General features: G+C 40.7%; 1 protein-coding gene across 1 annotated transcript in view; it reads left to right on the top strand.

Moving 5' to 3' along the window:
• PDGFRL (platelet derived growth factor receptor like) overlaps window positions 1–22,297 on the top strand; it is a 68,112-nt gene that overhangs the window by 26,741 nt on the left and 19,074 nt on the right. The gene's annotated exons all lie outside the window — the stretch shown is intronic.

The raw sequence follows: 22,297 nt of genomic DNA, 5'->3' as shown, positions 1-22,297 counted from the left end.
TTTATGTCAGTCAATCGCTTCTCGCCCTTTTGGCTAAGATCAAGTGTATTTTATGTCAGTCAAATAAACATAACACCAAATTGACCATTATAATCACATTGACCATTTTTAAGTGTACAATTCAGAGGCAGTATGGTTGTGCAGGTTTCTTTTTAATTCAAAACTCACTTTCCGGGGCACCTGGGTGGCTCAGTGGGTTAAAGCCTCTGCCTTCAGCTCAGGTCATGATCTCAGGGTCCTGGGATGGAGACCCACGTCGGGTTCTCTGCTCAGCAGGGTGCCTGCTTCCCTCTCTCTCTGCTCTGATTCTCTGTCTACTTGTAGTCTCTCTCTCTCTCTGTCAAATAAATAAATAAAATCTTCTAAAAACAAAACAAAAACTCACTTTCCTTTAAAGTGCACTTTGCTTTATTTTCTGAGCAGAACACATGATGTTTCATGAAAACTTGGGGACTCTCCCTTGGTTTTTGGATTTACCTGGATGTGCTGTTTGGGTCCAATTTGCAGTGGGAAGTAGAAGCATATGTTGTAGCCAATCTCTGACACTGACCTTCAAATGGATTTCTACCCCAGAAAACAGTTGATCAAAAGTAAATAGTTGGGGCACCTGGGTAGCTCAGTTGGTTAGGGATCCAACTCTTGATCTCAGCTCTGGTCTTGATCTCAGGGTTGTGATTTCAAGCCTCACCTTGGGCTCCCTGCTAGGCATGGAGCCTACTTAAAAAGGAGGGGGGGGGGAAGCTTATCCAGCTTTAAAGGTATGGCTCTCTCTTCTCAGACTCAATGGCGCCAGTGCCAGGCCTTCCAACATTTCCCCCAGAGATGGATTGGTGGGGGTGGCAGGATACAAGACTTTCAGGGTGTACTGGATGTTCTGACAGTGTTCAGGTTGCAGAAAAACACAGCTCTGTTCTGTTCAGGACATGGGTGGGGAGGGCAATAATAGAACCAGCCGCATTGTGCTGTTGTTAGGACGGAATGAGGTCATGCAAGTGAAGCTTGGCATACACAGTAAGCCGTCTCAATTAAGAGGAGCTATTTTTATTCACAAGACAGTAGAAGAATGCAGAAGAAGAACAGCCAATTTTCAGGAATTTTGTCTTTAAAAATTGTTATAGACATTTATCTCAATCTTGTATCAACTCTAGATGTCCGTAATGCTGTGGAGTGCTTATTGACATCAAGCTCACAGTCCTGAATAATTGAAGATCCAGCTACTCCCAGTCTGCTAGGCATTAAGGTAGAGAAATAGGTTGAAATGAATTACAGTTTTGGGGAAAATGTTTCCTGCTCTTATTTAAAAAGAATGTTTTGTTAACTAAAACATTTAATTTCTTGAGCATTCTGGTAAGGCTGGGTTTGATAATCCCAGAGATGTTGCACAACATTCAAAGATAGTAAGATTACAGTAAAGTCAAGTTAATGCATTAAACCAAAGACACTACAGGAATATCACAGCACTACTTTTGATGATCATTTTGGAGACTGTTGCAAAATGGTGCATTGTTGATAGGATAACATTCAGGGATTGCCTGTATTTTACACATGAAACCCTGCTTTAAAAAGTATGTATACCCACCACTTACCAAAACATGCAGGTACGTGTGAGATCTGGGATGTAATGAGCAGAAACTAAAAATGGATGTTAATGTAACATGATCATCTTCCACCAAGTATTTAAATATGCAAAATGTAAATAAAGCCATTATGAAAGGTATGTCAGAGTAGAAAGCAAGAAAAGAGGAATAAAGGATAAACCACGAAGTGGACAATTTTATTTTTGCTGATACGTAACTGTATAGAATGACACATTATGAAAACCAGCTGAGCTGAGATGTTACATTTTTGCCTCCAGGTTCTGGGCTCGGCTCCCCTAACAGCAACATCCTCTAGCGAGGCCACTGGCCACAGGTGGGCAGGTGCAAAGTCCTACTCTCAGGAATCCACCCAAATCCTCCGCTGTCACCTTCTACCCTCCTACATTCCCAGACTGTTGGCTCGGCTCGGGGCCTCAGGATCCGCTCCCCTCTCCTTTCTGGTGTTTTACCGCTTAGAACCTTTGTTCAGATGGTCTTTGGGCTTAATCTTGACTTTGCCCTGGATTCTGCCTTTCAGATCACATCCTACGGTGTTATGCCGTAGGATAACACGACTACTAAGAGGTGGCTACCTCTTAGTAGCCACGTTCCGTGATGCCTCACTTGCCTCAGAGGGAAGGTCTGGCCGTGCAAGCTCACACTTCGCCGTTAGAACCTTGCTTTTCTTTTCTTTCTTTTTTTTTTTTTTAAAGATTTTATTTATTTATTTGACAGAGAGAAATCACAAGTAGGTAGAGAGGCAGGCAGAGAGAGAGAGGAGGAAGCAGGCTCCCTGCCGAGCAGAGAGCCCGATGCGGGACTCGATCCCAGGACCCTGAGATCATGACCTGAGCCGAAGGCAGCGGTTTAACCACTGAGCCACCCAGGCGCCCCAGAACCTTGCTTTTCTTTATGAACTGGACATAGTAGATGGGACAAAGCAAGATGTGGGACCCTGTGTATCAACTAAAAGTCATATGAAAGAATATGCCCTTATACATTTATTTACGTAGGTGGCTCATGAAATGGTACGAGATACGTGACCAGCTGGTGGCCATCCTGGGGGAAGACAGGGGACCACAACCATATGTATAAAAGCAGGAGGGGTGACTAGGGCAAGTGTGTCACAGCTTGAGACAAATAGGTGTTCAGCTGAGCAGAGTGCATGCCAGACAGAATTACTGGTAGTCTAATTTCTAAAGATGGTCCACTGAGTCAGGAAGGAGTATGTGAAAATAACAAACAAACAGAAGTGGTCCAGACCACAGAAGCTTCTGGACCAGTAGGATAAGGACACACACACCATATGTAATTACAGAGCAAGGGTGGAGAGTTTGTAGTCAAGTGTGAGTACGTGGGGACTGATGGGCAGGAGAGAAGGTAGCTGTCAGCAAGGGCTAGAGAGGCAGATCAATTTGTGGAGTGATTATTTGATTGCTGGACACCGGCCTTGAGGATAAGACTGGGAGAAAAGGGAAGGAGAGAATAAAACCTCCCCAAGGGACCAGCCTATGCCATCAGCTTGGGGAACCCCTGATTCAGCCTGGATCCTATAATTGATAAATGATTAGGTTAGAAGCTCAGAGGTTAAGGGATTTTTTTCAAGTTTGTGCAGCTTTTAGTTGAAGTAAACCAGGCTTGACTCTAGGTCCCGACGCCCCTCTAGTCTCAAGAAGGCAGTCTGGGGGCACCTGGGTGGCTCCGTGGGTTAAAGCCTCTGCCTTTGGCTCAGGTCATGATCCCAGGGTCCTGGGATCAAGCCCCACGTTGGGCTCTCTGCTCAGCAGGGAGTCTGCTTCCTCTTCTCTCTCTCTCTCTGCTTGCGTCTCTGCCTACTTGTGATCTCGGTCTGTCAAATAAATAAATAAATAATCTTTAAGGGGAAAAAAAAAAAAAAAGAAGGCAGTTTGTTTCTTTAGGCTTGTCCAGATTCACCATCCAAGTGGCATGTGCGTGAGTGGGCACCTTGAAAATGTTAGTGAGACGGGAGATTTGGTGCATCTCTCTCTATGAATTCCTCCTGCAGGGTATGAATGGGGCCTGGCCCACGGGCTCTGCATTCACTATTATAACTCGGCCATAACACACTCACTGTGGCTGTGCGCCAGCAGATTAGTAACCCACAGCTTGTTTTCCTAACGAGGGTGGTGGAGGCTGGCTCCATTGTCTTCTGCCCCTCCTCTGCCAGGGGCTATTCTTCCCTAGAGATGTGGCTTGACCACTGAGCTAAGCAGAGCTGGTGAATTTTTTCTTCATGCTATGCAGAGAGGTGCTGATGGGCTGGCTTGCTCTACGTAGTATGACTAGAATTGCTGGAAATACAGTAATGCGAATTGTTAACCTAAATAAACCCTATACCTCAGAATCCTACGATTGCCAAGTCTGAAAGATGACCCAGTCAGAATGACATGACAACAGTGATTTGTTATTTCTCTGAGTTTCTCTACATGGTGGGTGCACATCTGCTCAGCTAATCTCCTACCATCATCCATCAACTTCCTCTAAGTCACACATATGGTTGGAATTCGGTTATGTCTTGGAAATAACACACAGGTTTCCTTCCCAGTGCTCAGTGGAAATCATACCAGACTTTGTTCCCAAGGGAGTCCATTCCAAGCTCTGATTCTAACTGACTGTGTGACCTTGCGTGAGTCATTGGATCTCTATAAAATGAAAGATCCAACTGGATGATTCTTTAGGTCCTTTCTAGTTCAAAAATGACTGCTGACACTTCTTTAATTCAGGGCAGACTATATGGGGCCAACGAGTAAGAACCTTCAACTCCGTTTCACTCATTGAATTCTGTTCCCTTCTGCTCAGTCACCTGTAACTCTCATCTGCATAGCATTATGCCAGGCAGAAGGCTCTGGGGGATCTAGACAAACATGGTTTCTGCTTGGGAAGAAATCATTTCAATAGAAATAATATGAAGTTAGAAGTTCCATGCTGCAAATACTATGTAAGAAAGGCATTAAGTCTATGATATGAGACGCTTAGATCAATGAGTACTAGGGCTGTACCAACAGCACCTAAAATTTGTGGGCACTTAGGCTGTGCCAGCATCCTTCTAGAATCTCATACATTTACTAACTAATTTAATTCTCATAACTCTACAAGGTAGGGACTATGATTATCTCCATGTCTCAGATGAAGAAGCAGAGTACAGTAAGATTAAGTAACTTGTTCGTGATCACAGAGCTATTACCAGGTGCCCAGGGGAAATCCTAGGACTTGGGGAATCGACCCAGACAGAGTCAAAGGAGTTGGCAGATTTTCTTGATCTTGTCACAAGAATGAATTTAAGGACAGACATGCAACATAGCAAGGCAGATGAATAACACAAGAGGGAAAGTTTATTAAAGCAAAAAGTACACTTTGAAGATATGAGAAGGCTTGAGAGAGAGGGGAGAGAGAGAGAAAAAACGTGTGTGTTGTGCCCACAGGGTCTGGTTTTCTAGATTTTATTGACAGTTGTTAACTGAGGCCCGAATAGTTATTGGAGCAGGGAAGCAGAGTTTTGCACTTCTTTCTAATTTAGTAGAGGGTTTTCTTTCATAGCATCTGCCATCTTTGGCTTGTCTAGTTTGATCTGGCTTCTTGTGGAGTGCTGCCAGGACAGCCCTCTGACCCTCTGGATAGCTGGTCATGACTTCCCTTTGCTGACCTGTCGCTGTCCTATTAGAGCCTGTCTACTCTAACAGAGCCAGGAGTGACTGGTGAAGGGCGGATTCCAACCAAGGAAATCTGAGTCCTGAATGCATGCTCTCAACTACTCCTTAAAGAACAAAAATGCAGGCAGCTTTTTATAAGCAGAAATGGGGTGGTATAGGAAGTTATTAGCAAAAGAAAAGAAAGCCTTTTTGAGGGGGCAAGGTCACCATCCCTCAGGGGGAATGACAGGAGGTCTTATCATACAGATGACCTCACCTGTGCCCATCAGGAGATTCTAGATACATTGGTTTAAAATTCCACTCCAGCAATTAGGTTAGATCTTAAGTCTTGGTGGAACTGACGTGACTCCATTTTGAGCCTATTGTTTCTTTTTTTTTCTTTCTTTCTTTTTTTTTTTTTTTTTTTTTTAAGATTTTATTTATTTGACAGAGCTCACAAGTAGGCAGAGAGGCAGGCAGAGACAGAGAGAGGGAAGCAGGCTCCCCACCAAGCAGAGAGCCTGATGCAGGGCTCCATCCCAGGACCCTGGGATCATGCCCTGGGCTGAAGGCAGAGGCTTTAACCCACGGAGCCAGCCACCCAGGTGCCCCAGCCTATTGTTTCTTTTCAACAATTCCCCCTTTTTGATTAAACTCAGCCTGAGAGACAGAATAAAGATTTAAGGTACTAGCACCACTCTCAGCCACCGTGTTGTAGTTCTCAAAACTTTTGGTGATCCCATTTTTGCTAAAACTCTGTGATATTCACAGGTCATGGCTTCAGGCTCTTTTTTTTTTTTTTTTTTTTTTTGTCAGTTGTCCTCTTCATTCCTTTTCTGACGTTCCAGTCTTAAGGAGACATTTGCTTGGTCATTAGTGGCTGCAAACACACATTTAAAGCTTTTGAGGGAATACAACATGCCAGAGAGATTATTATAACGGTAAGCAGGATAATTCCCAAAGTTTGGAGTGCACTTTGGAGTCATGGTCCCCAGGACCCAAACCAAAGGGAGGAGACCTCTGTAGAAGGAGTTCCCCCTTAGAAGCCTAGTAGCTTGCTTCTTGATTTTATGTAACGGAGTTTCAGCCTCCCCAGAAGTGTCAATCTGGACACCGTAGGTGCTATTGACTATAGCACACACACCTTATTGCTCAGCTGAAAGAGAATTATGTTACCAAGAATAACACTGGCCGGAGAGCGTTAGCATCTTTGCTGGGCCGTTAGTGTCTCGGCAATGGGACCTGAAGTGTCTCCAAGAGTTAAGGAGAGGTTTCTGATCATATTCTCCTTTGTGTTTACTCCTAAGCCAGGGGTCAGTTAGGTTTTTAGTGCATACGGGAAGACAATCTCCCATTCTGAAATAAAAAGTCATCCTAAGTGCCTCACAAGGATGGGCTGGTGAGATCTCTTGAAGTCAGTGGAGGCAAATCTGGATAATCATGGGAATGTGAGGGTACCCATGTACTAAGTTTACATAGGCAAAGGTGTCTAACTGGGTACATACTTCTAAGATGAGTCAGTTGTAGTTGGTAATGACTTCCTCTATTGGGAATAGAGTAAGTGGTCACAGGGAAGATCGGGGGATCTCTTATACCATGACAAATCTAGCAATCTGAAAGATTACCCCATTAGGAGTGCCCTGGGAGATAGGGGAAGGCATTATCTTTCAAGGAGAATGACAGAATAAAGAAAAGAAAAAGGAGAGGGGGCTTATTGAGTTAAAGTATGAAGCCTTGATCTGGCATCTTGTTCAGAAATAGTCTACTTTGATGTCTGCTGTTTCTCTTCCTTGTCAGTTTCATTTGAAGCATCTCTACAGGGCCAAATATCAGGTGGTGCCTTCTTTAGCTCTAAGATGTGAATCCAAGGCTCAATGCCTTCTGGTTGTGCAGCAGTGTCAGTGGTCAGACGCACTTGGTAAGGTGCCTTACAACAAGGCTCAAAGACCATCTTCCTCTGCTGACACTTCCAGAATACCTAGTCATCAGGCTCTAGACTGTAACCAACAGGATCCTTGGAATTGGGACCCAGGAAACTTCTTTATTGATATTATCTTGAACATAAAACATTAAAGATGTACAGTAGGTGGTCATACTAGCGGAAGACCACAGGGACCAGAAGTTGTATACCAATAGACGTTGGTCTGCTAATGACTATCTTGTATGGAGTGAGTTTATGTTTTCAGAGGATGTTCTGTGAACAGTCAGCAAGACCGAAAGCGATACCATAGGCCAGGGGAGTCCAGTAGCTTTGGAAAGTTCAGCAATTTGAGAATCTGATCAGTTCTCTTGACCTTGCCTGATGGTTGAAGATTATTGGGACAGTGATAATTCCCAGAAGTTTGCCAAGTTTTCCTTAAGGCTTGTATGATTTTCCCAGTGAAGTGGATACTTCAATACTGGAAATTGTGGAAAGTATACCCTAAGTGGTAACAATGTTTTCTAGCAGGTTTTTTTTTTTTCTTTTTTTGGTCCCTGTGAGGGCATCAGCTTTGCAGTAGTGGAAGGCTTCAACCCATCTGGAGAACACATGGGCAATAACAAGAACATATTGATAGCCCAAACTAAGGGTCAGTGAAAAGAAGCCAGCTGAAGCTGTTCAAAGGGTCCAGATGGGAGGATATCTGAAGCTTCTATAAGGAAAAAAAAGTAGTTTTTCCAGGATCATGGACCTTTCAGATCAGACAATGCTGGTAGACTATTTTGGTAATTTTATAGACCTTTCCCTGTTATTGGATTTGGGTGTCCCCTTAGTGCTCAGGTTCTTGGTCACACCGCTTTGAAGAATGAAGAGGTAGACCAAAGAGTAGTGGGCAGCAAAGCACAGTTTACTGAGCAAGAGTACAAATCTCCTGGCCAGCAAGGGGGACCCAGGTGGGCTACCTTCAGAATTTCTCAATTTGGGGGCTTTTAGGAGCTCTTTTGTGGAACTATCTTAAGTAATCAGGGTGTGTGTGTTGAGTCAGGACTTTGGTCATGTACCTGTCTACCTTTCAGGTTAATTGTCTTATGTTAGGATGTTTTGCAGAAGTCATTTCTGCAAAGGCTGCAGAGCAGAATACTAGCATAGTCCTGTCTAAGCTGCAAAACAGGATGTCAGTGCTATTTTATTTGAGCTGTCCTGACTCCATATTTTCTTGTCAGGGACCCTGGCCCGACCACCTAATGGTCCAGCTCACTCCTAACATTACTACTAGTGCTATTTGAGTCATCTAAATGCACTATGGTGGGGGAAGAAATGCACAAACTGAAAAATGAGGTTTGCCAGAGAGCCAGGAAGAACCGAGAAGCTGTCCTAGGTTTCCCATGGTCCCAACTGGTCATTTACTCACCAGTTTTCGCTGACGCATCTTAATTTCTCTGGCTTAGGAGCAGACTGTCGCCATGTTACAAAACATGTTGCAAAATTCTACAATGGACGGTCATTTTTTGCCATTAAGAACAGACTTGATGGTCACGTACTACAATCTTTATAGATTCTGTTGGTGCTGCCTCTACGTGAAAGTCGGCTGGGGCGTTTCCCTGCTACTCCGGTTCAGTCCCTTTAGTGTAAGCCTCAATTTTGATGACGACAATTTCAGAAAGTAAAAGAAGAGCAGTGAGAAGATTATTTACTTGTTACTCATTTTTCCCCGGGGTCCCAGGGAAGATGTAAGAAAACCCCTTTGTGGCCATACCATCCCCAAGCCACGAACAACCCCAGAGGCAGACGGGCTGTCCATGTAAATATTAACAGTCTGTCCTTCCAATAACCGGCACACTTGGGTGAGGACATGGAGCCCAGCTTGGTGTGTGGTTTTAGCTTGCAGGAGGTTTCGCCTTCTGAGTAGGTCATATAGCATAACCAGCTTGCAGATTCCTTCGTTCATTCCTACCGTGTGACCCTTCAACAAACAACATTAGTTCAGGAGTAGTTAGAGGGCTTTCTTGTAAATCGGCAGTCACAAAGTGGGATGCTGTTCCCTCACAGTGATGGGGTCTGCCTTCCTCAAGTACAAGGGAGTAACATGGCAGGGTTATGGATAAGTGTGTCAGGGGTAGAGGAGGTGGTGCCAAAGGGTCTCATAGGAGGTAATCTACTTACAGGGGCACCTGGGTGGCTCAGTGGGTTAAAGCCTCTGCTCAGGTCATGATCCCAGGGTTCTGGGATCAAACCCCACATCAGGCTCTCTGCTCAGCGGGGAGCCTGCTTCCTCCTCTCTCTCTCTCTCTCTGCCTCTGCCTACTTGTGATCTCTGTCAAATAAATAAATAAAATCTTTTTTTAAAAAAGAAGGTAATCCACTTAGAGAGAAATATCAAATCAATTCAGAGTTCAGACTTTGGACAGCGTGTGGTGTCGCCATTGCCTAGGGTCAAGTCTGCTGAGTCTTCTGCTCACTTTGCAGCTATGGCTATAGTCTTAAGACAGCTGGACGAGGTGGGCATGACCGACTCCATCAGGTTTTACGCTAGCATGGGCCACAGGCCTATGTTTATTACCGTGCTCTTGCTTAAGCATTCCTGGGGTTGGATGATCCTCTTCCTATGCAAATAAAGTGGACGTTTTTGAATAGTGAGCCCCAAGGCAGGTGGATCTTATGGCGCTTGTGCATGTTTGTCGTCCCAAAGAAGGGACTCGGGGGTGGAAATTTTAGTAAGTTCATGGAGTGGGGAAGCTAATAGAGAAAAATTGGGAACCCATTGTCTACAATAACCAGCCAGGTCCAGAAATCCATGAAAGTATTGCTTGGTTATGGATCGAGGAAATTCCTGAATTAGCTTCATTCTTTTTAGAGACCTTTGAATTCCTTTAGCACTTAGATCATGACCTAGGTAATGAACAGCGTGTGGAGATCATTGTAACTTTTCCTTAGAGGAGTTGTGTTCCTTTCAGCTAACTATTGCAGCAAGTAAATGTAGTCTTTTAAGGATATATCTCTTTAGTAACTGAGCAAGGCAAAAGGTCATCTCCATATTCCAAAAGGGTCCATTTTGCATGGAACTGGAGGGGGTTTGCATCTTGGCTAAGTACTTGAGGAAACAAGAAAGGGCGTCACTGAACTGTGGAGGCATGACTGTCCAGGCGGATTATCTGTTCCAAGTAAAGGCAAATGGTAGCTCTCGGTGTCTGCAAGACTGCTGAAAAAGACTTAATAGACGTCTGGAATAGGTGTGCCAGTGATGGAACGGGGGCCAGCAGAGTGTCTAGGTTGGAACTAGTAGGAGAGTAAATATCTTATCAATAGCTCTCTAATCCTAGACAAATTATCATCCCAACTATGAGGTTTGGGCTGGCAAGATCTGCCTAGGGAAGGACTAGCCCCTGGGTGATTGTCTCCTCTATGGGTGTGAGGCCATGTATGGCCTCAGGATGTAAGGGATAGTGAGATACTTTGGGGAGAGGTTTAGTTTTATCTATCTGAATATTTAGAGATTCTGTACTTTTTATTCTTCCAATGCCCATTTTAGAAGTAGCCCACAGATTTTTGAACACCTCGATTAAATTAGAACACTTTGGTTGAAATTCTTCCTCTTTTATGACAAAGACAGAATGTAGAGAACATAAAAGATCAGGTTGGTGAGGAAATTCTAACGTAAGGTCATCATTGGCCATAAAATAAATATATTACCCCTTGTAATTTAGAAAGATCTCTACCTAATAGACTGGTTAGGGTTGTATCACATACGAAAAAGGAACGTTTCTTAGTTGAAGATCCCAGAGTCATCTGTACTGGTTGAGATAAAAATTCTCTCCAAACTTTATGAGATTCCTGCCCTAAGGAAATCTCTTTTTTACCCCGAGGGAAATGTTCTCCTGAGGGTGGGGTTTAAAGTAGAAAGCATAACTCCAGTATCCACTAAAATTTGGCAAATTTTCCCATTAGTTTTAATGTTAGTTTCCCCATGGTTGTTTAAGGGAGTAACTATAGTAATAGTTCACTGGAAAATTCCTCAGAGTACCATCAGTTGTGAGAGTTTCTATATGGGAACCCTCCTTTAGAAGGAGGTATAAGGGCATGTGAGAATAATTTGCATATGACCTTGAAGAGTCTCTTTTTCAGTCTTCCCTCCAGTTGATCATTGTGAGGGCATCAATCTTTGGACCAGTGTTTTGATGGGTCTCTGGCCTTGGATCTGTTGTATCTGTAAAGCTAATAGCCTAGAGGATTTTTGCTTGCAGTCTTGCTCCAGGGTCCTTCCAAAGAGCTTAGTTTAGGGATGCCTGTGTGGCTCAGTGGGTTAAGGCATCTGCCTTCAGCTCAGGTCATGCTTCCAGGGTCCTGGGATCGAGCCCCACATCAGGCTCTCTGCTCAGTGGGGAGCCTGCTTCCTCCTCTCTCTCTGCCTACTTGTGATCTCTGTCTGTCAAATAAGTAAATAAAATCTTAAAAAAAAAAAATGCTTAGTTTAGGGGCACCTCAGTGGCTTGTTAGGTTGGGCAACTGACTCTTGATCTCTAGGTCCTGAGTTCAGACCTCATGGTGGGCTTCACACCAGGTGTGGAGTCTACTTACAAAAATAAAAAATAAAATGCTTTGCTGAGACACAAGTTCAATTAGGTGGGTGGCCTCCTATCCTGTTTGCTGTCATTTTAGAGCAGACTGGGTGAACTTATTGAAGGGAACCCTGAAGGACATAGAAAAAGGACTTCCAAATGGATTTTAAAGTATGCAACAGATTTATCTTTATTTGGTTGCATGTCTGGATATTAAATCAATCAGTGAAGGCAGGGAAGACTCTAGGAATGGCTCGTAAAAGTTCTGTTGCTAATTTTTTAGCTTTTTCTGGGCCCCAAGATGTTAAAGATTGAGGATCTCAGATATCTCTTCAGGGTTTTGTCATCTTGCTTTTTGCATCCATTTTGGGTGTTTCTAGGTCCTACCTACATGTGTGCAGGCTGGTAAAGATCTGGCAGCCTGGGACACAGGCCCAATGACTCTAAATTCTTCATATGTTTGGAATTCCTCCTTAGGCTTAGAAGATTCTTTAACTATGGCCCTTACTTTAGTCCCTGACCAAGGAACAAAGGATACCCGAAGAGGTTTGTCTGCAACCTCAAGTAGTTTTATTTTAAAAGGTAACTCATAATCTCTTCAGAGTGAAAAGGCAGTTCAGACAGATAATTAGTAAAATGTAAGCACTCAGGTTAAAAAAAAAAAAAGATGAGAGTAAGTGGGAGTTCATCACAAGAGTCTTCTTGAGGTACATGTGCTCTAACAACTTTTAACGCTTGACCCCATACTCACTAATGTTTGCAGCTTTTTCGACTTCTGAGGTTTCCATTAGCAGCTAGCCCTCCTGTAGTATTCACTGAGGCCTCCCACAGGACTTAGTTCTGCCCAAATTGGACCCAATCCTGAACCTAGTTTGGTTTTTAAATTGGACCCAGTCCAAGTGAAAACCCAGATCCTAGGCCCAGTCTAGTTTTTAGGTTGGATCTAGTCTGCTGGTAGCTGATAACCACCAACCTGTTGCTTATATGAAATCTGGGGATTGGGGGAAGGATTGAACCAGCAGAATCCAAAAATGGGGACTATGGACTGATTCCAAACGAATGGGGAACTGCAGCTGCCACCAGCAGTGTCCTCTGTGGAATCTGGGGATAGAACCAAGGGCTCTACAGGGAACTATGGAAAGCCAATTAGATCAGGAGCTCAGAACCAAGAGGAACTTACCCATAGCCCTCAGGAAGGGGGAGAAAGAGAATTCAAAGAATTCAAGGTATTTGTGGCTGTCACATCTGTGTTTCTTGTTGTCACCAGAGCTTCTAGAAGTAATGAAGGATAGTCGGGGAAAAAGGCAGGCAGGAACAAGGGGCCCCATCCCAAGGAAAAGTAACCTTAAAAGGAAAAGAAAGCTCATCCTATTATTCTAGGCTTTATTCAGTGTCCTAGCTTTAAGTCTTCCTACTGGAGGAACTTACAACTTGTGACAGAAAGAAAGGGAATGGCTTTGGGTGTCTTAACCCAGGCCCAGGGGGTAAGCTCAGCAGCCATGGGATATTCAAATGAAGAGCTTGATCTGGTGGCCTGCGGCTGGGTGGCACACCTTAGGGCATTGGTGGTTGTGCTGTCTTGATTCCAAAGGCTAGGAAATACCACCCTGGAAGGAGCCCTCAACCCTTTCCTACAGCAACAACTACCTGATAGGTAGATGAGGCCATGGACAAGACACTGACTGGGTGACGGGTGCATGGACCTTAATCAGATTAGGACAGCCCACACCAAAGAACCTAAAAAACCCCAAGATTTAAGTGCCAAAATGGCAACCCTCTTGGGTCCCCTCCCTCTTTGGAAGCTTTGTATTTTTGGTCAATAAACTTCGCTTTAAATTTGCTTTGCTGCCCACCACTCTTCATCTGGTCTATCTCTTCATTCTTTGAAGTGATGTGACCAAGAACTGTGGGCACTAAAGGGAAAGAAATCCTGCAACAGAAGTCTCTGCCAGTCTTTCTCCTGCCACCAAATCTGTTAAAGAACAAAAATTCAACCAAGTAAATTTAAAGATCTAGTTGACTCTACTCAGAGATTCATGAATGAGGCAGCATCTCACGTGACAAATAGAAGAGGCTTCCGGGAGTTATACAAAATGGAAGGCTTTTATCAGCAGAAATGAGGGGGGTGGGGACAAGGACATTATTAGCAAAAGAAGAGAAAGGATTGTTTTCAAGCATGGTCACCTTTCCTCAGGGGGAATGGCAGGAGGTCTTATCGTACAGGTGACCTCACTAGTGCTGATCAAGAAATTCCAGATTCATTGGTTGAACATTCCACTCCTAGAAGATGCTGAGATTGTAGTTAGTTTAGGTATTAAGTCTTGGTGGGACTTAACCTAAGTGACCATATTTTGGGCCTGTTTCTTATTAATGTCACCATTTTACAAATGCCACTGAACATAAACGATCTTCCTAAAAATACAACTCTGAAGAATAACTAGGTTTAGGCCAGATGGTAAATAAGAGAGGCTTTCGGTGGAAAAGAGACAGCTGGAAGACGGGGATGGAAATCACCCAGTGTGTTTGGGGTAGGAGAGGAGTTTTGTTGTGTGGAGAGGGAGGTAAATGATGGAGGTGTTGGGGGATTTGAAACCAAGCCAAGATGATCTCAGTTGACTCGCTTTGCTCTGGTTGCTGCTGTTATTATAAAGCTGGAGGTAATAATAAAACGGTTTTAGGGAAAATATATTGGACAGTTTTGTAGAGCATCTGAAGGGGATAGAGGAGACAGACATTTTACTGGAAGGATCAATTTGTTGGTTGATAAAATGTAGGGAATGGAAACAACATGGAGAGTTGATATCCAGATTTAGCCCAGGGGAACCTGGGTGGTTCAGTTGTTAAGCATCTGCCTTCGGCTCAGGTCCTGATGCCAGGGTCCTGGTATCAAGCCCCACATTGGACTCCCTGCATAGCGGGAAGGCTGCTTCTCCCTCTCCCACTCCCCCTGCTTGTGTTCTCCCTGTCTCTCTGTGTCTCTCTGTCTAATAAATAAATAAATTAAATCTTCAAAAAAAAATATTCAGCCTGATATCAAGAGTCAGTGTGACAGATGGAGTTGTGGCTCTATCAGAAAAAAATAGCAAAGCCACGAATGGGAACTAGGTGAGAGGGGAGGCTGAGTGAGATCTGGATGCCTGGGAAGCCAGGTATAAGCTCCAGAGAGGTGGCGTAGCCTGGACAGGTTACCTGTGCAAGAGGAAGAAGGCAGATTTGAGAACTAAGTCACACTGCACTCAGTTATTTTTATACCCCAAATGGCAGTAATTTTTAAAAATCAGAGCAAAATATTATACTGGATTTTTGGGGTCTCCAAATAAATTTCTATGACTCCTGCATTTTGGAATCCATGGGCTAGAAAGGCAACATGATTAAAAACAAAATAACAAACTCGCCTCCAGATTTTTAAACTACAAATGAGCCAACCACAGTCACACATTTATAGAGTATCTGTTCTAAAGTTTTTTAAGACGTTTAAGTTACTTTGATTTTATCATCATTTTGATTTTGTTATTATGAAATAGTTTATGCTTATATAATTTAGAAAGTTAGAAATTATAGATAAGTAAAAAGAAGAGGTTACTAAAACTCCCAGGATACACTGTTAACACAATAACATAGAATCTTCTAGCTTTACTTTTATTTTTAATGGAGTACAAAAAGTACAGTGTTACATTAGTTTCAAGTGTATAATGTAATCATTCACCAGTTCTCTGTATTACTCTGTGCTCATCAAGATAAGGGTGCTCTTAATCCCTTTCACTCTTTTACCTATCCCCCACCTACCTGGAAACCAGAAGGCTTTTTCTCTGTATTTAAGAATCTGGCTTTTTGCTTGTTTGTCTCTATTTCATTATTCATTTGTTTTATGTCTTAAATTCCATGTATGAGTGAAATCATCTGGTATTTGACTTTCTCTGACTGACTTATTTCAATTGGCGTTATATCCTCTAGGTCCATCCATATTGTTGTAAATGGCAAGATCGCATTCTTTTTCTTATAGCTGAGTATTTCATTGTATATATACCACATCTCCTTTATCCATTCAATTGTTGATAAAACACTTGGGTTGCTTCCATATCCTATTGTAAATAATGCTGCAATAAACATAAGGATACATACATCTTTTAAATTAATGTTTTTGTTTTCTTTGGGTAAATACCTGTAATGAAATTACTGGATCGTATGCTAATTTTCTTTTTAAATTATTGAGGAGTCTCCATACTGTTTTCCACAATGGCTGCACCAATTTGCATTCCCACCAGCACTTTATGAGGGTTCCTTTCCCTCCATATCCTCACCAACATATATTTGGATGCTAGCCATTCTTACTAGTGTAAGGTGATACCTCACTGTAGCTTTGACTTGCCTTTCACTGATGGTTAGAGATGCTGAACATCTTTACATGTATCTGTTGGCCATCTGTGTGTCATCCCTGGAAAAAATGTCTATTTAGGTCATCTGCCCATTTTTTAGTCAGGTTGTTTGGTTTTTTTGGAGTTGAGTTAGTTGTATAAGGTCTTTATATATTTTGGATCCTAATCTCTTATTAGCTCTTCCATTTGTAAATATCGTCTCTTGTTCAGTAGGTTACCTAGTTTTGTTGATGGTTCTTTTGGTATAGTCCCAATAGTATAATTTTGCTTTTGTTTCCTAAGGACACCTATCTGGAGAAATAACTGATATCAAAGATATAACTGCCTATGTTTTCTTCTAGGAATTTTGTGGTTTCAGGTCTCATATTTGGATCTTTAATCCATTTTGAGTTTAGCTCTTTGTATAGTCTAAGAAAGTGGTTCAGTTTCATTCTTTTGCATGTAGCTGTCCAATTTTTCCAGAACCATTTGTATAGTTAGGGTTAGGGTCTTGCCTCCTTTGTCATAGATTAACTGACCATGTAAATGTGGGTTTATTAGTGGACTCTCTGTTCTGCTCCAAAGACCTAAGTGTCTATTTTTTTTTTTTTTGTGCCAGTACCAGACTGTTTTGATTGTTACAGCTATATAGTGTATCTTGAAATCTGGGGTTGTGATACATCCAGCTTTATTATTTTTGGTGGAATTATAAATACGATTGTTTTCTTAATTTCTCTTCAGTTTTATTATTAGCTTAGAGAAATTCAACAGATTTCTGTATATGAATTTCCTATCCTGTGGTTTTACTGAATTTATTTATCAATTCTAGTAGGGGTCTGTTTTGTTTTGTTTTGTTTTGTGTTTTGTTTTTTGTTTTCTGTTTTTCATTTTTTGCTTTTTGTTTTATGGCACCTTTACAGTTTTCTATATATAAAATCATGTCATCTGCAAATAGTAAAAGTTTTAATTTGCCCTTACTAATTTGGATGCTTTTTATTTATTTTTCTCATCTGATTGCTGTGGCTAGCATTTCCAGTGCTATGTTGAATAAAAGTGGTAAGAGTGGACATCCTGGTCTTGTTCCTGATCTTAGAGGAAATTTTCTCAGTTTTTCACCATTCAGTATGATATTAGTTGTGTGTTTGTCATATATGGCCCTTATTATGTTGAAATATGTTCCCTCCAAACCTACTTTGTTACAAGAGTTTTTATTATGAATGGATAATGTACTTTGTCAGATGATTTTTCTGAATCTATTGAGATGATCAAGTTTTTTATCCTTTCTTCAGTTCGTGTGATGTAAAAGGTTGAAGTGATTTGCATATATTGAACCATCCTTGCATCCAGGGATAAATCCGATTTAATCATGGTGAATGATTTTTTAAATATGTTGTTGGATTTGCTTTGCTAATACTTTGTTGAGGATTTTTGCACTTATGTTCATCAGAGATATTTATTTGCCTTTGGTTTTCTTTTTGTGTGTGTCTTTGCCTCGTTTTGGTACCAGAGTAATGCTGGCCTCACAGAATGAATTTGGAAGCTCTCCATCCTCTTGTATTTTTTTAAATAATTTGAGAAGAATAGGTATGATTTCTTTAAATGTTAGGTAGAATTCATCTGTGAAGATCTCTGGTCCTGGACTTCTGTTTGTTAGTTTTTTAATTACTGATTCAATTTCTTTGTTGGTAATTGATCTATTCAAATTTTCTATTTCTTTCCAGTTTAGTTTTGGAAAGTTATATGTTTCTAGGAATTTATCCATTTTTTTCTAGGATGTCCAATTTGTTGGCATATCATTTTTCATAATATTCTCTTATACTCCTTTGTATTTCTGGTGTGTTGGTTGTTATTTCTCCTCTTTCATTTCTGAGTTTATTTGTGTTTTCTTTCTCTCTCTTTTTCTTGATGAGTCTGGCTGAATGTTTATAAATTTTATTGATCCTTTCAAAGAACCAGCTTCTAGTTTCATTGATGTATTCTACTGTTTTTTAATCTTTATTTCATTTATTTCTGTGGTAATCTTTTATTTCCTTCTTTCTACTGGCTTTGTACTTTGTTCTTTTTCTAGTGCCTTTTGGTGTAGAGTTCCAGTTTTATTTTTATAGGTTAAATATTCATGTCAAAATGCTCAAACTGTTTTATGGTTTTTTTTTTCCCTAACATATCATGAGTGTTTTTCTGTGTTATGCCTATAATACCATATTACGTTTAACTAAATTTCTATTGTTAGAATTTCAGATCATTTTTCACTTTTCCTATCTGAGTCATTGCTGCAGTAAACAGATAGGTAGCTGTGATTTATCCCTGCAGGTGGAATTGTGGTGTTAATCTTTTAAGGTATATTTGAATTTGGCTTGCTGATAATTCCTTGAGAATTTGTGCATCTGTATTTATCAGGGATATTGGCCTATAGTTGTGTGTTTTGTTTTTTTTTTTTTAAACAGTGTCTTTGTCTGGTCTTGCTTTCAGGGTAATGCTGGACTTGTAGAGTGAATTTGGAAACATTCTGTCTTCCATTTTTCTGGAATAGTTTGAGAAGTATACTGCTAACTCTCCTTAAATGTTTGGTAGAATCTACCTGTGAAGCTGTCTGGTCCTAGATTTTGTTGGGAGGCTTTTGTTTTACAGATTTAATTTTATTACTAGTAATGATTCTGTTTAGATATTTATATCTTCCTGATTCACTCTTAGAAAACTGCACATTTCTAGGAATTTATTCATTTCTTCTAGATTGTTTAAGTTGTTGGAAAATAATTGTTCATAGCAGCCTTTCTCAATGCTTTGTATTTCTGTAGTGTCAGTTGTAACCTCTTCTTTTGCATTTTTGATTTTATTTATGTCTTCTTCTTCTTCTTCTTCTTTTTTTTTTTGATGAGTCTGGCAAAAGCTTTATCAATTTTGTTTCTTTTTGTCCAAGGAACAGTTCTCAGGTTCATTGATTTTTTTTTCCCATTATTTTAAGTGTGTATTTTATTTATTTTTGTTCTCCTTTTGTTATTTTCTTCCTCTACTACTTTGGGTTTTGTTTCTTATGCTTTTTCTAGTTACCTTAAATATATGGTTAGATTGTTTATTTGAGATTTTTCTTGTTTCTTGAGGCAGTCTGTATCATAAACTGCGCCCTCAGAACTGCTTTTGCTATGTCCCATCGATAATGGAATATTGTGCTTCTATTTTCTTTTTCTCAAGGTATTTTAAAATTTCCTCTTTGATTTCTTCATTGACCCAGATTACGTAGTAGCATGTTGTTTAGCCTCATTTGTGTTTTTTTTTTAGTTTCGTTCTTGTGAAAATTTCTAGTTTCAGATTATTTTGGTTGGAGAAGAGGTTTGATATGATTTCAGTCTTGAATGTATTGAGAATTATTTTGTTAATATTGCATCTAATTTGGAGAATGTTCCCTATGCACATGAAAAAATGTGCATTCTTTTGTTTTTGATGAAGTGTTCTGTATATATCTATGAAGCTTATGTAGTCCCATGTTTCATTTAAGGCCACTGTTTCCTTATTGCTGTCTGTCTGGATAATCCATCTATTGATGTAAATGGAATGTTAAAGTCACTTAATATTATTGTATTTCTGTCATTTTCTCCCTTTATGTCTGTTAATATTTTCTTTATATGTTCAGGTGCTCCTATGTTGTGTGCATAGATATTTACAATCATTACATCCTCTTAGAGTGATCCATTTTTCAATATATAATGCCCTTTTTATGTCTCTTGTTACATTCTTTGTTTTAAAGTTTGATATAAATATTGCCCTACCAACTTTCCGTTCATTTCCTTTTTCGTGGATTATCTGTTTTAAAATCTCTTCATTTTTAGTCTATATATGCTTTTAGGTCTGAAGTGAGTCTCTTGTAGGCAGCACGTAGATGGTTCTTGTTTTTTTATCCATTCACTCACCCTATGTCTTTTGATTAGAGCATTTACTACAGTAACATTTAAAGTAATTATTGATAGGTATATGTTTATTGCCGTTTTTTTCTGGTTGTTTTTGCAGTTCTTCTATGCTTCTTTTTTTCTTTGTCTCTTCTCTTGTGTTTTGATGATTTTAATTAGTGTTATGTTTGGTTTCCTTTCTTTCTCTCTCTTTTAATTTATTATAGGTTTTTGGTTTATGGTTTTCATGGGGTTTATATATAACAATCTATGTATATAGTAGTCTAAGTTTATGGTCACTTAAGTTTGAATGCATTCTAAAAGCATTACATTTTATTCTCCCTTACCATATTTTGTTTTTGACATCATATTTTACATATTTTTATTTTGTGTACTCTTTAACTATTTTAGGTCAGTTGATTTTACTACTTTTATCTTTTAACTCACATACTAACTTTATAAGTGGTTGATCCACTACCTTTACTAGACATTTACTCTTATCGTTGATATTTTTTTATTTTATAATTTTCTTCTAGCTGTGACGTTTTCTTTTCTGCTTAAAGGAATCTTTTTAACATTTCTTGTAAAATCTGTTTAGTGGAAATGAACTCTAACTTTTTTTGGTCTGGGAAATCTTTACCTCTCCTCCAATTTTGAATTATAAGTTAGGTGGAAAGAGTATTCTTGACTGTAGGCTTTTTCTTCAGCACTTGGAATATATGTCCTTTACTTCTGGTCTGCAAAGTTTCTTCTGAAAAATCAGCTGATGCAGGTAACTACTTGCTTTTTTGTTGCCACTTTTAAGATTTTCTCTTTATATTTAATTTTTTATAGTTTAATTATAATATATCTTGGTTTGGACCTCACTGGGTTCATCTTGTTTGGGGCTCTTTCTGCTTCCTGGACCTGGATGTCTGTTTCCTTCCCCAGGTTAGGGAAGTTTTCAGCTATTATTTCTTCACATAAGTTTTCTGTCCCTTTCTATCTCTTCTCCCTCTGGGATCCCTATAATGTGAATGTTTTATGCTTAATGTTGCCTAGAGGTCTTTAAAATTATTTTTATTAAGGGGCCCCTGGGTAGGCCAGCCAGTTAAGTGCCTGCCTTTGCCTCAGGTCATGATCGCATGGTCCTGGGATTGAGCTCTATGTTGGGCTCCCTGCTCAGTGGGGAGGCTGCTTCTCCCTCTGCATCCCCCCACCTCCATTTGTGTGCTCTCTCTTTTGCACATGCTCTCACTCTGTCTCTCAAATAAATAAATAAATATTTTTTTAAAAACCATCTTTATTAAAACAATTTTTTTCTGTTCCACTTGGATGATTTCCACTACCCTGTCTTCCAGATCACCGATTAGTTCTTCTGCATCTTCTAATCTGATGTTGATCCTCTTTAGTGTATTTTTAAAATTTCAGCTCTGATGAATTCTTTTTAGTATTTTATTTCTCTTTGTTGAAGTTCTCACTGTGTTCATTTATTATTTTTCTGGGTTCAGTTAGCAGCTTTATGACCATTACTTTGAACTCTTTATTAGGTAGATTGCTTATTGCTTATCCCTCCTTCTTTTAGTTCTTTTTCTGAGGTATGTCATTTTCCTCTGTCTCCTCATTTGGTCTGACTCTCTGTTTTTCTACATATTAGGTAGATCACCTGTGTCTCTTGAAGGAGTGGCCTTTTGTAGTAGGTGTCCTCTGAGGTCCAGAAGACCAATCCCCCCAGGACCACCAGAACCAGGCACTCCAGAGGAGCTCCCTGTGTGGTCTGTACACACCTGTGACTGGGCTTTAGCTGCTCCTGGGCTGCTGGTGAGCAGGGATGTCCCCTGGTTCAACAGGCTGTGAGGACCAGCTGTGATTTGTGATTATGCTGCTGTGTGTGGTTGTGCTGGTGGGTGTGGTAGATTCCACTTTCTCAGGATGTGATTCACTTCAAGGGGGGGATGGTCCATGCCAAGGTGTCCCACCAAGTTTGGCAGGGCATACTGGGAATCACATTGGGGTGTACTAGCCAAGGCCACCTCCTGGGTATGGCAGAGTGGCAGCCACTTTAGTGGGGCATCTCCTGGTCACATGGGTCCACAGGGAAATGTGGAGGTGGGGTAAGTGGTGCTAGCAAGGTAGATGGCCATGTGTCAGAAATGGTACCCACTGGTGCTGGGCCAGGTAGATAGAGGGAGAGTAAAATAAAATGATACCTATCAGAAAACTTTCCTTTCTAGATGAAGCTCCTACAGATACGTGCCCCTCCAGTGTATGCACTAAAATTAGTCCCTAAATCTCTCTCACACACGACCCAGGCACTTTTCAAACTGCTGCCTCTGTGCTCGGTCTCGGTGGGAGTCATTTGTGTGTAAGCCCTTTAA

This window comes from Mustela lutreola, chromosome 18 (genome assembly GCF_030435805.1).
Source record: "Mustela lutreola isolate mMusLut2 chromosome 18, mMusLut2.pri, whole genome shotgun sequence".
NCBI classification, from domain to species: Eukaryota; Metazoa; Chordata; class Mammalia; order Carnivora; family Mustelidae; genus Mustela; species Mustela lutreola.
The sequence above is the reverse complement of the archived record's forward strand: the minus strand, read 5'-3'. Positions and strand labels throughout refer to the sequence as shown.